Source organism: Oncorhynchus masou, chromosome 7 (assembly GCF_036934945.1).
Source record: "Oncorhynchus masou masou isolate Uvic2021 chromosome 7, UVic_Omas_1.1, whole genome shotgun sequence".
Taxonomy (NCBI): Eukaryota; Metazoa; Chordata; class Actinopteri; order Salmoniformes; family Salmonidae; genus Oncorhynchus; species Oncorhynchus masou.
In genome coordinates this window covers 17,022,669-17,032,916 of record NC_088218.1, presented here as the reverse complement: position 1 = coordinate 17,032,916, position 10,248 = coordinate 17,022,669, and the positions used below count along the sequence as shown (strand labels likewise).

Here is a 10,248-nt window from a genome sequence, read left to right as displayed (position 1 = left end):
GAGAGAGGGAGACACACCCGGTTGGATAGACCAGAGAGAGGGAGACACACCCGGCTGGATAGACCAGAGAGAGGGAGACACACGGTTGGATAGACCAGAGAGAGGGAGACACACCTGGTTGGATAGACCAGAGAGAGGGAGACACACCCGGTTGGATAGACTAGAGAGAGGGAGACACACGGTTGGATAGACCAGAGAGAGGGAGACACACCTGGTTGGATAGACCAGAGAGAGGGAGACACACCCGGTTGGATAGACCAGAGAGAGGGAGACACACGGTTGGATAGACCAGAGAGAGGGAGACACACGGTTGGATAGACCAGAGAGAGGGAGACACACCTGGTTGGATAGACCAGAGAGAGGGAGACACACCCGGTTGGATAGACTAGAGAGAGGGAGACACACGGTTGGATAGACCAGAGAGAGGGAGACACACCTGGTTGGATAGACCAGAGAGAGGGAGACACACCCGGCTGGATAGACCAGAGAGAGGGAGACACACCTGGTTGGATAGACTAGAGAGAGGGAGACACACCTGGTTGGATAGACCAGAGAGAGGGAGACACACCTGGTTGGATAGACTAGAGAGAGGGAGACACACCTGGTTGGATAGACCAGAGAGAGGGAGACACACCTGGTTGGATAGACCAGAGAGAGGGAGACACACGGTTGGATAGATCAGAGAGAAGGAGACACACCTGGTTGGATAGACCAGAGAGAGGGAGACACACCCGGCTGGATAGACCAGAGAGAGGGAGACACACGGTTGGATAGACCAGAGAGAGGGAGACACACGGTTGGATAGACCAGAGAGAGGGAGACACACCCGGCTGGATAGACCAGAGAGAGGGAGACACACCCGGCTGGATAGACCAGAGAGAGGGAGACACACGGTTGGATAGACCAGAGAGAGGGAGACACACCCGGCTGGATAGACCAGAGAGAGGGAGACACACCCGGCTGGATAGACCAGAGAGAGGGAGAGGCTAGGAATATGACTCAAAACAATAACAACAGTCATATAAAAGGACACAACTTAATGAGTAAAACCGTGCTATTAATAGCCCTGTGAACTCAGGCATTGTGAACATATAAATGGGAGTTGTTCAACGTTGTGATTTGGGCCACTGCCTCTGGTCTTTAACGCTGAGTGCTGCAGGGAGCAGTTCAGTAGTGTACAGTTGTACAGTTCAGTAGTGTACAGTTCAGTAGTGTACAGTTCAGTAGTGTACAGTTCAGTATAGTGTACAGTTCAGTATAGTGTACAGTTCAGTAGTGTACAGTTCAGTAGTGTACAGTTCAGTATAGTGTACAGTTCAGTAGTGTACAGTTCAGTAGTGTACAGTTCAGTATAGTGTACAGTTCAGTATAGTGTACAGTTCAGTAGTGTACAGTTCAGTAGTGTACAGTTCAGTAGTGTACAGTTCAGTAGTGTACAGTTCAGTATAGTGTACAGTTCAGTATAGTGTACAGTTCAGTATAGTGTACAGTTCAGTAGTGTACAGTTCAGTAGTGTACAGTTCAGTATATTGTACAGTTCAGTAGTATACAGTTCAGTAGTGTACAGTTCAGTAGTGTCCAGTTCAGTAGTGTACAGTTCAGTATATTGTACAGTTCAGTAGTGTACAGTTCAGTAGTGTACAGTTCAGTAGTGTACAGTTCAGTAGTGTACAGTTCAGTATAGTGTACAGTTCAGTATAGTGTACAGTTCAGTAGTGTACAGTTCAGTAGTGTACAGTTCAGTATAGTGTACAGTTCAGTAGTGTACAGTTCAGTAGTGTACAGTTCAGTATAGTGTACAGTTCAGTATAGTGTACAGTTCAGTAGTGTACAGTTCAGTAGTGTACAGTTCAGTATAGTGTACAGTTCAGTAGTGTACAGTTCAGTAGTGTACAGTTCAGTAGTGTACAGTTCAGTATAGTGTACAGTTCAGTATAGTGTACAGTTCAGTATAGTGTACAGTTCAGTAGTGTACAGTTCAGTAGTGTACAGTTCAGTAGTGTACAGTTCAGTATATTGTACAGTTCAGTAGTATACAGTTCAGTAGTGTACAGTTCAGTAGTGTCCAGTTCAGTAGTGTACAGTTCAGTATATTGTACAGTTCAGTAGTATACAGTTCAGTAGTGTACAGTTCAGTAGTGTACAGTTCAGTATATTGTACAGTTCAGTAGTGTACAGTTCGGTATATTGTACAGTTCAGTATATTGTACAGTTCAGTAGTGTACAGTTCAGTAGTATACAGTTCAGTAGTGTACAGTTCAGTAGTGTACAGTTCAGTAGTGTACAGTTCAGTATATTGTACAGTTCAGTAGTGTACAGTTCAGTAGTGTACAGTTCAGTATAGTGTACAGTTCAGTAGTGTACAGTTCAGTAGTGTACAGTTCAGTAGTATACAGTTCAGTATTGTACAGTTCAGTAGTGTTCAGTTCAGTAGTGTTCAGTTCAGTAGTGTACAGTTCAGTATAGTGTACAGTTCAGTATAGTGTACAGTTCAGTAGTGTAGAGTTCAGTAGTGTACAGTTCAGTAGTGTACAGTTCAGTAGTGTACAGTTCAGTAGTGTTCAGTTCAGTAGTGTACAGTTCAGTAGTGTACAGTTCAGTATAGTGTACAGTTCAGTAGTGTACAGTTCAGTAGTGTACAGTTCAGTAGTGTACAGTTCAGTAGTGTACAGTTCAGTAGTGTACAGTTCAGTATAGTGTACAGTTCAGTATAGTGTACAGTTCAGTAGTGTACAGTTCAGTAGTGTACAGTTCAGTATAGTGTACAGTTCAGTATAGTGTACAGTTCAGTAGTGTACAGTTCAGTAGTGTACAGTTCAGTAGTGTATAGTGTACAGTTCAGTAGTATACAGTTCAGTAGTGTACAGTTCAGTAGTGTACAGTTCAGTAGTGTACAGTTCAGTATAGTGTACAGTTCAGTAGTGTTCAGTTCAGTAGTGTACAGTTCAGTAGTGTACAGTTCAGTAGTGTACAGTTCAGTAGTATACAGTTCAGTAGTGTACAGTTCAGTAGTGTTCGAGTTCAGTAGTGTTCGAGTTCAGTAGTGTACAGTTCAGTAGTGTACAGTTCAGTAGTGTACAGTTCAGTATATTGTACAGTTCAGTGGTATACAGTTCAGTAGTGTACAGTTCAGTAGTGTACAGTTCAGTTTATTGTACAGTTCAGTAGTGTACAGTTCAGTATAGTGTACAGTTCAGTATAGTGTACAGTTCAGTATAGTGTACAGTTCAGTAGTGTACAGTTCAGTAGTGTACAGTTCAGTATAGTGTACAGTTCAGTATAGTGTACAGTTCAGTAATGTACAGTTCAGTAGTGTACAGTTCAGTATAGTGTACAGTTCAGTAGTGTACAGTTCAGTAGTGTACAGTTCAGTAGTGTACAGTTCAGTAGTGTACAGTTCAGTATAGTGTACAGTTCAGTATAGTGTACAGTTCAGTATAGTGTACAGTTCAGTAGTGTACAGTTCAGTAGTGTACAGTTCAGTATATTGTACAGTTCAGTAGTATACAGTTCAGTAGTGTACAGTTCAGTAGTGTCCAGTTCAGTAGTGTACAGTTCAGTATATTGTACAGTTCAGTAGTGTACAGTTCAGTAGTGTACAGTTCAGTAGTGTACAGTTCAGTAGTGTACAGTTCAGTAGTGTACAGTTCAGTATAGTGTACAGTTCAGTATAGTGTACAGTTCAGTAGTGTACAGTTCAGTAGTGTACAGTTCAGTAGTGTACAGTTCAGTATAGTGTACAGTTCAGTAGTGTACAGTTCAGTAGTGTACAGTTCAGTATAGTGTACAGTTCAGTATATTGTACAGTTCAGTAGTGTACAGTTCAGTAGTGTACAGTTCAGTATAGTGTACAGTTCAGTAGTGTACAGTTCAGTAGTGTACAGTTCAGTAGTGTACAGTTCAGTATAGTGTACAGTTCAGTATAGTGTACAGTTCAGTATAGTGTACAGTTCAGTAGTGTACAGTTCAGTAGTGTACAGTTCAGTAGTGTACAGTTCAGTATATTGTACAGTTCAGTAGTATACAGTTCAGTAGTGTACAGTTCAGTAGTGTCCAGTTCAGTAGTGTACAGTTCAGTATATTGTACAGTTCAGTAGTATACAGTTCAGTAGTGTACAGTTCAGTAGTGTACAGTTCAGTAGTGTACAGTTCAGTATATTGTACAGTTCAGTAGTGTACAGTTCGGTATATTGTACAGTTCAGTATATTGTACAGTTCAGTAGTGTACAGTTCAGTAGTATACAGTTCAGTAGTGTACAGTTCAGTAGTGTACAGTTCAGTAGTGTACAGTTCAGTATATTGTACAGTTCAGTAGTGTACAGTTCAGTAGTGTACAGTTCAGTATAGTGTACAGTTCAGTAGTGTACAGTTCAGTAGTGTACAGTTCAGTAGTATACAGTTCAGTATTGTACAGTTCAGTAGTGTTCAGTTCAGTAGTGTTCAGTTCAGTAGTGTACAGTTCAGTATAGTGTACAGTTCAGTATAGTGTACAGTTCAGTAGTGTAGAGTTCAGTAGTGTACAGTTCAGTAGTGTACAGTTCAGTAGTGTTCAGTTCAGTAGTGTACAGTTCAGTAGTGTACAGTTCAGTATAGTGTACAGTTCAGTAGTGTACAGTTCAGTAGTGTACAGTTCAGTAGTGTACAGTTCAGTATAGTGTACAGTTCAGTATAGTGTACAGTTCAGTAGTGTACAGTTCAGTAGTGTACAGTTCAGTATAGTGTACAGTTCAGTATAGTGTACAGTTCAGTAGTGTACAGTTCAGTAGTGTACAGTTCAGTAGTGTATAGTGTACAGTTCAGTAGTATACAGTTCAGTAGTGTACAGTTCAGTAGTGTACAGTTCAGTAGTGTACAGTTCAGTAGTGTACAGTTCAGTATAGTGTACAGTTCAGTAGTGTTCAGTTCAGTAGTGTACAGTTCAGTAGTGTACAGTTCAGTAGTGTACAGTTCAGTAGTATACAGTTCAGTAGTGTACAGTTCAGTAGTGTTCGAGTTCAGTAGTGTTCGAGTTCAGTAGTGTACAGTTCAGTAGTGTACAGTTCAGTAGTGTACAGTTCAGTATATTGTACAGTTCAGTGGTATACAGTTCAGTAGTGTACAGTTCAGTAGTGTACAGTTCAGTTTATTGTACAGTTCAGTAGTGTACAGTTCAGTAGTGTACAGTTCAGTATAGTGTACAGTTCAGTATAGTGTACAGTTCAGTAGTGTACAGTTCAGTAGTGTACAGTTCAGTATAGTGTACAGTTCAGTATAGTGTACAGTTCAGTAATGTACAGTTCAGTAGTGTACAGTTCAGTATATTGTACAGTTCAGTAGTGTACAGTTCAGTAGTGTACAGTTCAGTAGTGTACAGTTCAGTAGTGTACAGTTCAGTAGTGTACAGTTCAGTATATTGTACAGTTCAGTAGTGTACAGTTCAGTAGTGTACAGTTCAGTAGTGTACAGTTTAGTATATTGTACAGTTCAGTAGTATACAGTTCAGTAGTGTACAGTTCAGTAGTGTACAGTTCAGTATATTGTACAGTTCAGTAGTGTACAGTTCAGTAGTGTACAGTTCAGTAGTGTTCAGTTCAGTAGTGTTCAGTTCAGTAGTGTACAGTTCAGTATAGTGTACAGTTCAGTAGTGTACAGTTCAGTAGTGTACAGTTCAGTATAGTGTACAGTTCAGTAGTGTACAGTTCAGTAGTGTACAGTTCAGTAGTGTACAGTTCAGTATAGTGTGTGATTTAGCATTGCTTCTGGTGTATTGTCACTTAGTAAATCTGGCTCATAATGACAACCCTTAGATCTTTAGATCTTAGCTTTACAAAGGATGTGTGATTCTTCTCCCCTTTTCAAGATGTGTTTATTGATCGTAAGAGGAGCCTTTGTGGCTCCGCGAGGCCCTGACATTCAAACTCCTCTTCACATGAGACCATCACAGTATTTCTGATGTTGTCACACAGTGAAAAGCAGGAAGCCACTGAAGATGTTTTGAGTTATCATAGAGCCCGAAGCTCGCAGGGAGACACATGTACACCACGTCTCCCTCCTCCAGCTCCAGAATGACTCCATTAGATAAATGGACCCAGTATCCATGGCTATTGTAATGATAGTTAGACATGGTCGCCTGCCCATTCTTGAACATGGATATACCCATGTAACCAAGCCCATGTTGAGCAGCGGTGAATCTGATGTAGTAGACGCCTCTCACTGGTGCTGTGAAGGCACCTGCAACAGAGGACAAGAAGAGAGGGGTCAACTCATTACTTTTCTCCACTTCAATTCTGGCACACGGAACACCACCTCTGGACAGAAACAGGCATCTTACCTGTAATCGGGCTGTAGGCCTTGCCGATGTTGGTGATGACTCTGGTGTAGACCAGGTTGGCGTCAGTATTGAAGGGACCAATGGGTCCCTTATCGTTCAAACCAGCAGCAGAGAAAGCCACTTTTTGTCTGTCTGTGAACACAGGAGAGAAAACACACAGTCCCACTTAGAGAGCGTTCATTTTGTTCTGTCCCCACGATGATAGTTCAGTTGAATGGTCCGTGACTGAAACAACAACAGGGTGAGACGTTAGTAGTTCTTCTCTCAACGGCCAGGTCTGGATCTTTCATTACCTACATTTACATTTAAGTCATTTAGCAGACGCTCTTATCCAGAGCGACTTACAAATTGGTGAATTCACCTTTTGACATCCAGTGGAACAGCCACTTTACAATAGTGCATCTAAATCATTAAGGGGGGTGGTGAGAAGGATTACTTATCCTATCCTAGGTATTCCTTGAAGAGGTGGGGTTTCAGGTGTCTCCGGAAGGTGGTGATTGACTCCGCTGTCCTGGCGTCGTGAGGGAGTTTGTTCCACCATTGGGGGGCCAGAGCAGTGAACAGTTTTGACTGGGCTGAGCGGGAACTGTACTTCCTCAATGGTAGGGAGGCGAGCAGGCCAGAGGTGGATGAACGCAGTGCCCTTGCTTGGGTGTAGGGCCTGATCAGAGCCTGGAGGTACTGCGGTGCCGTTCCCCTCACAGCTCCGTAGGCAAGCACCATGGTCTTGTAGCGGATGCGAGCTTCAACTGGAAGCCAGTGGAGAGAGCGGAGGAGCGGGGTGACGTGAGAGAACTTGGGAAGGTTGAACACCAGACGGGCTGCGGCGTTCTGGATGAGTTGTAGGGGTTTAATGGCACAGGCAGGGAGCCCAGCCAACAGCGAGTTGCAGTAATCCAGACGGGAGATGACAAGTGCCTGGATTAGGACCTGCGCCGCTTCCTGTGTGAGGCAGGGTCGTACTCTGCGGATGTTGTAGAGCATGAACCTACAGGAACAGGCCACCGCCATGATGTTGGTTGAGAACGACAGGGTGTTGTCCAGGATCACGCCAAGGTTCTTAGCGCTCTGGGAGGAGGACACAATGGAGTTGTCAACCGTGATGGCGAGATCATGGAACGGGCAGTCCTTCCCGGGAGGAAGAGCAGCTCCGTCTTGCCGAGGTTCAGCTTGAGGTGGTGATCCGTCATCCACACTGATATGTCTGCCAGACATGCAGAGATGCGATTCGCCACCTGGTCATCAGAAGGGGAAAGGAGAAGATTAATTGTGTGTCGTCTGCATAGCAATGATAGGAGAGACCATGTGAGGTTATGACAGAGCCAAGTGACTTGGTGTATAGCGAGAATAGGAGAGGGCCTAGAACAGAGCCCTGGGGGACACCAGTGGTGAGAGCGCGTGGCGAGGAGACAGATTCTCGCCACGCCACCTGGTAGGAGCGACCTGTCAGGTAGGACGCAATCCAAGCGTGGGCCGCGCCGGAGATGCCCAACTCGGAGAGGGTGGAGAGGAGGATCTGATGGTTCACAGTATCGAAGGCAGCCGATAGGTCTAGAAGGATGAGAGCAGAGGAGAGAGAGTTAGCTTTAGCAGTGCGGAGCGCCTCCGTGATGCAGAGAAGAGCAGTCTACCTGTGTTCTGTCTCTTCAGTTCCTCAACATCATTCCTAGTGGTGGTCAGTTCTCTCTCACTGGCACTCAGTCTGGCCTCCAGGGCTGAAGAAGATCAAAGACACACCAATATTCCACCAGCAAAATATGTAATATGTTTTGTGGTTTAGTAATGACCAGCCAGCCACCCGACAGCTGATGAAATGTTAATGGAATTTATATGTTTAAATACATTTTTGACTATCATAGCTGGGCCTCCGTCTGTTTCATTCAACCAGTATCTTACAAATTCTGGGTTGCAGACCGAGTAGTTTAATTGAATTGGGTTATGAACATTGAGAACATAATTCTTGTAACATGAAACTGAGGGGTATTTCTGTCTGTAATAAAGCCCTTTTGTGTGGAAAAAAAATCATTCTGATTGGATGGGCCTTGCTTCCCAGTGGGCCTGGGAAGGCATAGGCCCACCCACTTGGGGGCCAGGCCCACCCATGGCTACGCCCCTGCCCAGTCATGTGAAATCCATAGATTAGGGCCTAATGAATTTATTTCAATTGACTGACATCCTTCTATGGACTGTAACTCAGTAGAATTGTAGAAGTTGTTGCATTTATATTTTTGGTCAGTATTTATAGACCAATGTTACCTGCATCATCTTTCTCCAGTTCCGCCACTTTGGCCTTAGTGACCATCAGCTGGATTCTTAGGTCCATCACTGTGTTTTTCTGTGTCTCTACCTCACCCTCACAGGCTGTCACTCTGCCCTCCATCGTCCTCAGCTTCTCTCGCTGCTCCATCACCATGTCTCTCAGCCCCTTCATCTCATCCCAGATGTCAGGTTGCGTGGTCGCCGGTCACCTCTGTAGCTTCGGTCCCTCGGCTCTCTCTCCCTGCACTGTGTCCCTGTTGAGTGATGTCACTCTCGCTGACCCTCCACTCTCCTCCTGAGTCCATGCCCCAGACAGACAGAACACCGTCCACTCTCCTCCTGAGTCCATGCCCCAGACAGACAGAACACCCTCCAGTCTCCTCCTGAGTCTGTGTCCCAGACAGACAGAACACCCTCCACTCTCCTCCTGAGTCCATGCCCCAGACAGACAGAACACCCTCCACTCTCCTCCTGAGTCCATGCCCCAGACAGACAGAACACCCTCCACTCTCCTCCTGAGTCCATGCCCCAGACAGAACACCCTCCACTCTCCTCCTGAGTCTGTGCCCCAGACAGACAGAACACCCTCCACTCTCCTCCTGAGTCCATGCCCCAGACAGACAGAACACCCTCCACTCTCCTCCTGAGTCCATGCCCCAGACAGACAGAACAGCAACACAAGCAGAGCTACAGCACCCCTCATTCTGAAGCGATACCTCTTCAGATATGATGCACTTTATGAGGCTCAGACCCCCTCCTTATATACACACATCAGTTAAGCAGTAAGTGTACAAGAGACACGTCATGAAAAAGTCAAGGTTAAAAACAAGACGATTTGTTCACGTTTTGGGGCTGGTCAGCTCTATCAATGTTGTATAAGACTGTGAGACGTCTGCACCTGTTGTTTAGTAACGGATCCCCTGACGTCCGCTGTTGTCAACTACCTGCTGCTATCGGGTTGGAATGTAGTTGCAGGGTGCTTTTTCAGACCGAAATGGGAATGTTTTGGTGACGGAATGATGTTGCTCTTCCTTAGTGCTGCACGGTCCAAAAACAATAGTGTGTGTTTGACTGTGTCTATGTGTTCCTTCCTAAGCAGCACGTGCACAGAAGACAGGTCACTCAACAGAGAAATGGAAACTATAGCCAGGGGCATTCTGATAAGACTCGCCTCGCAAGCAGGTCAGCTCAGTCCGTGTTGTATAAGACCGTGAGAAGGCTGCAACTGTTGTTTAGGAAATGATCTACAGCGAACTGAACCAGAATTCTCTCCTACATACAGCTCACTAACAGTATTTACAAGTGACTAACTGTACAACATACTATTAACACATTGGAGAGTATGTGTAGCAGGTTTAACAAAAGATATTTAAATGTTTTAGCATAGTTTTTTATGTTTTGTCCTTTACTGCAAACACCTGACCCATAATGACGACCCTTCGGTCTTTGGATCAGTACTTTACAAAAGATGCACGATTCTACATGTTGTCAATACGTTTTTATTGATAGAAGTAAGAGGAGCCATTTTGACTCATATTAGACCATGACAGCTTCCATGATGTTCTCACACAGTGAAGAGCAGGAAGAGCCCATTCTTGGACATGGATTTACCCGTGTACTCTCAACTCGCAGTATGAGAAGCAGTGACTCGGATGTAATAGACACTGGTGCTGTGAAGG

General features: G+C 44.6%; 1 pseudogene; it reads right to left on the bottom strand.

Moving 5' to 3' along the window:
* Positions 1-5,937: 5,937 nt before the first annotated feature.
* On the bottom strand, positions 5,938-8,741 carry LOC135543072 (complement C1q subcomponent subunit B-like; annotated as a pseudogene).
* Between the last annotated feature and the right edge of the window lie 1,507 nt (positions 8,742-10,248).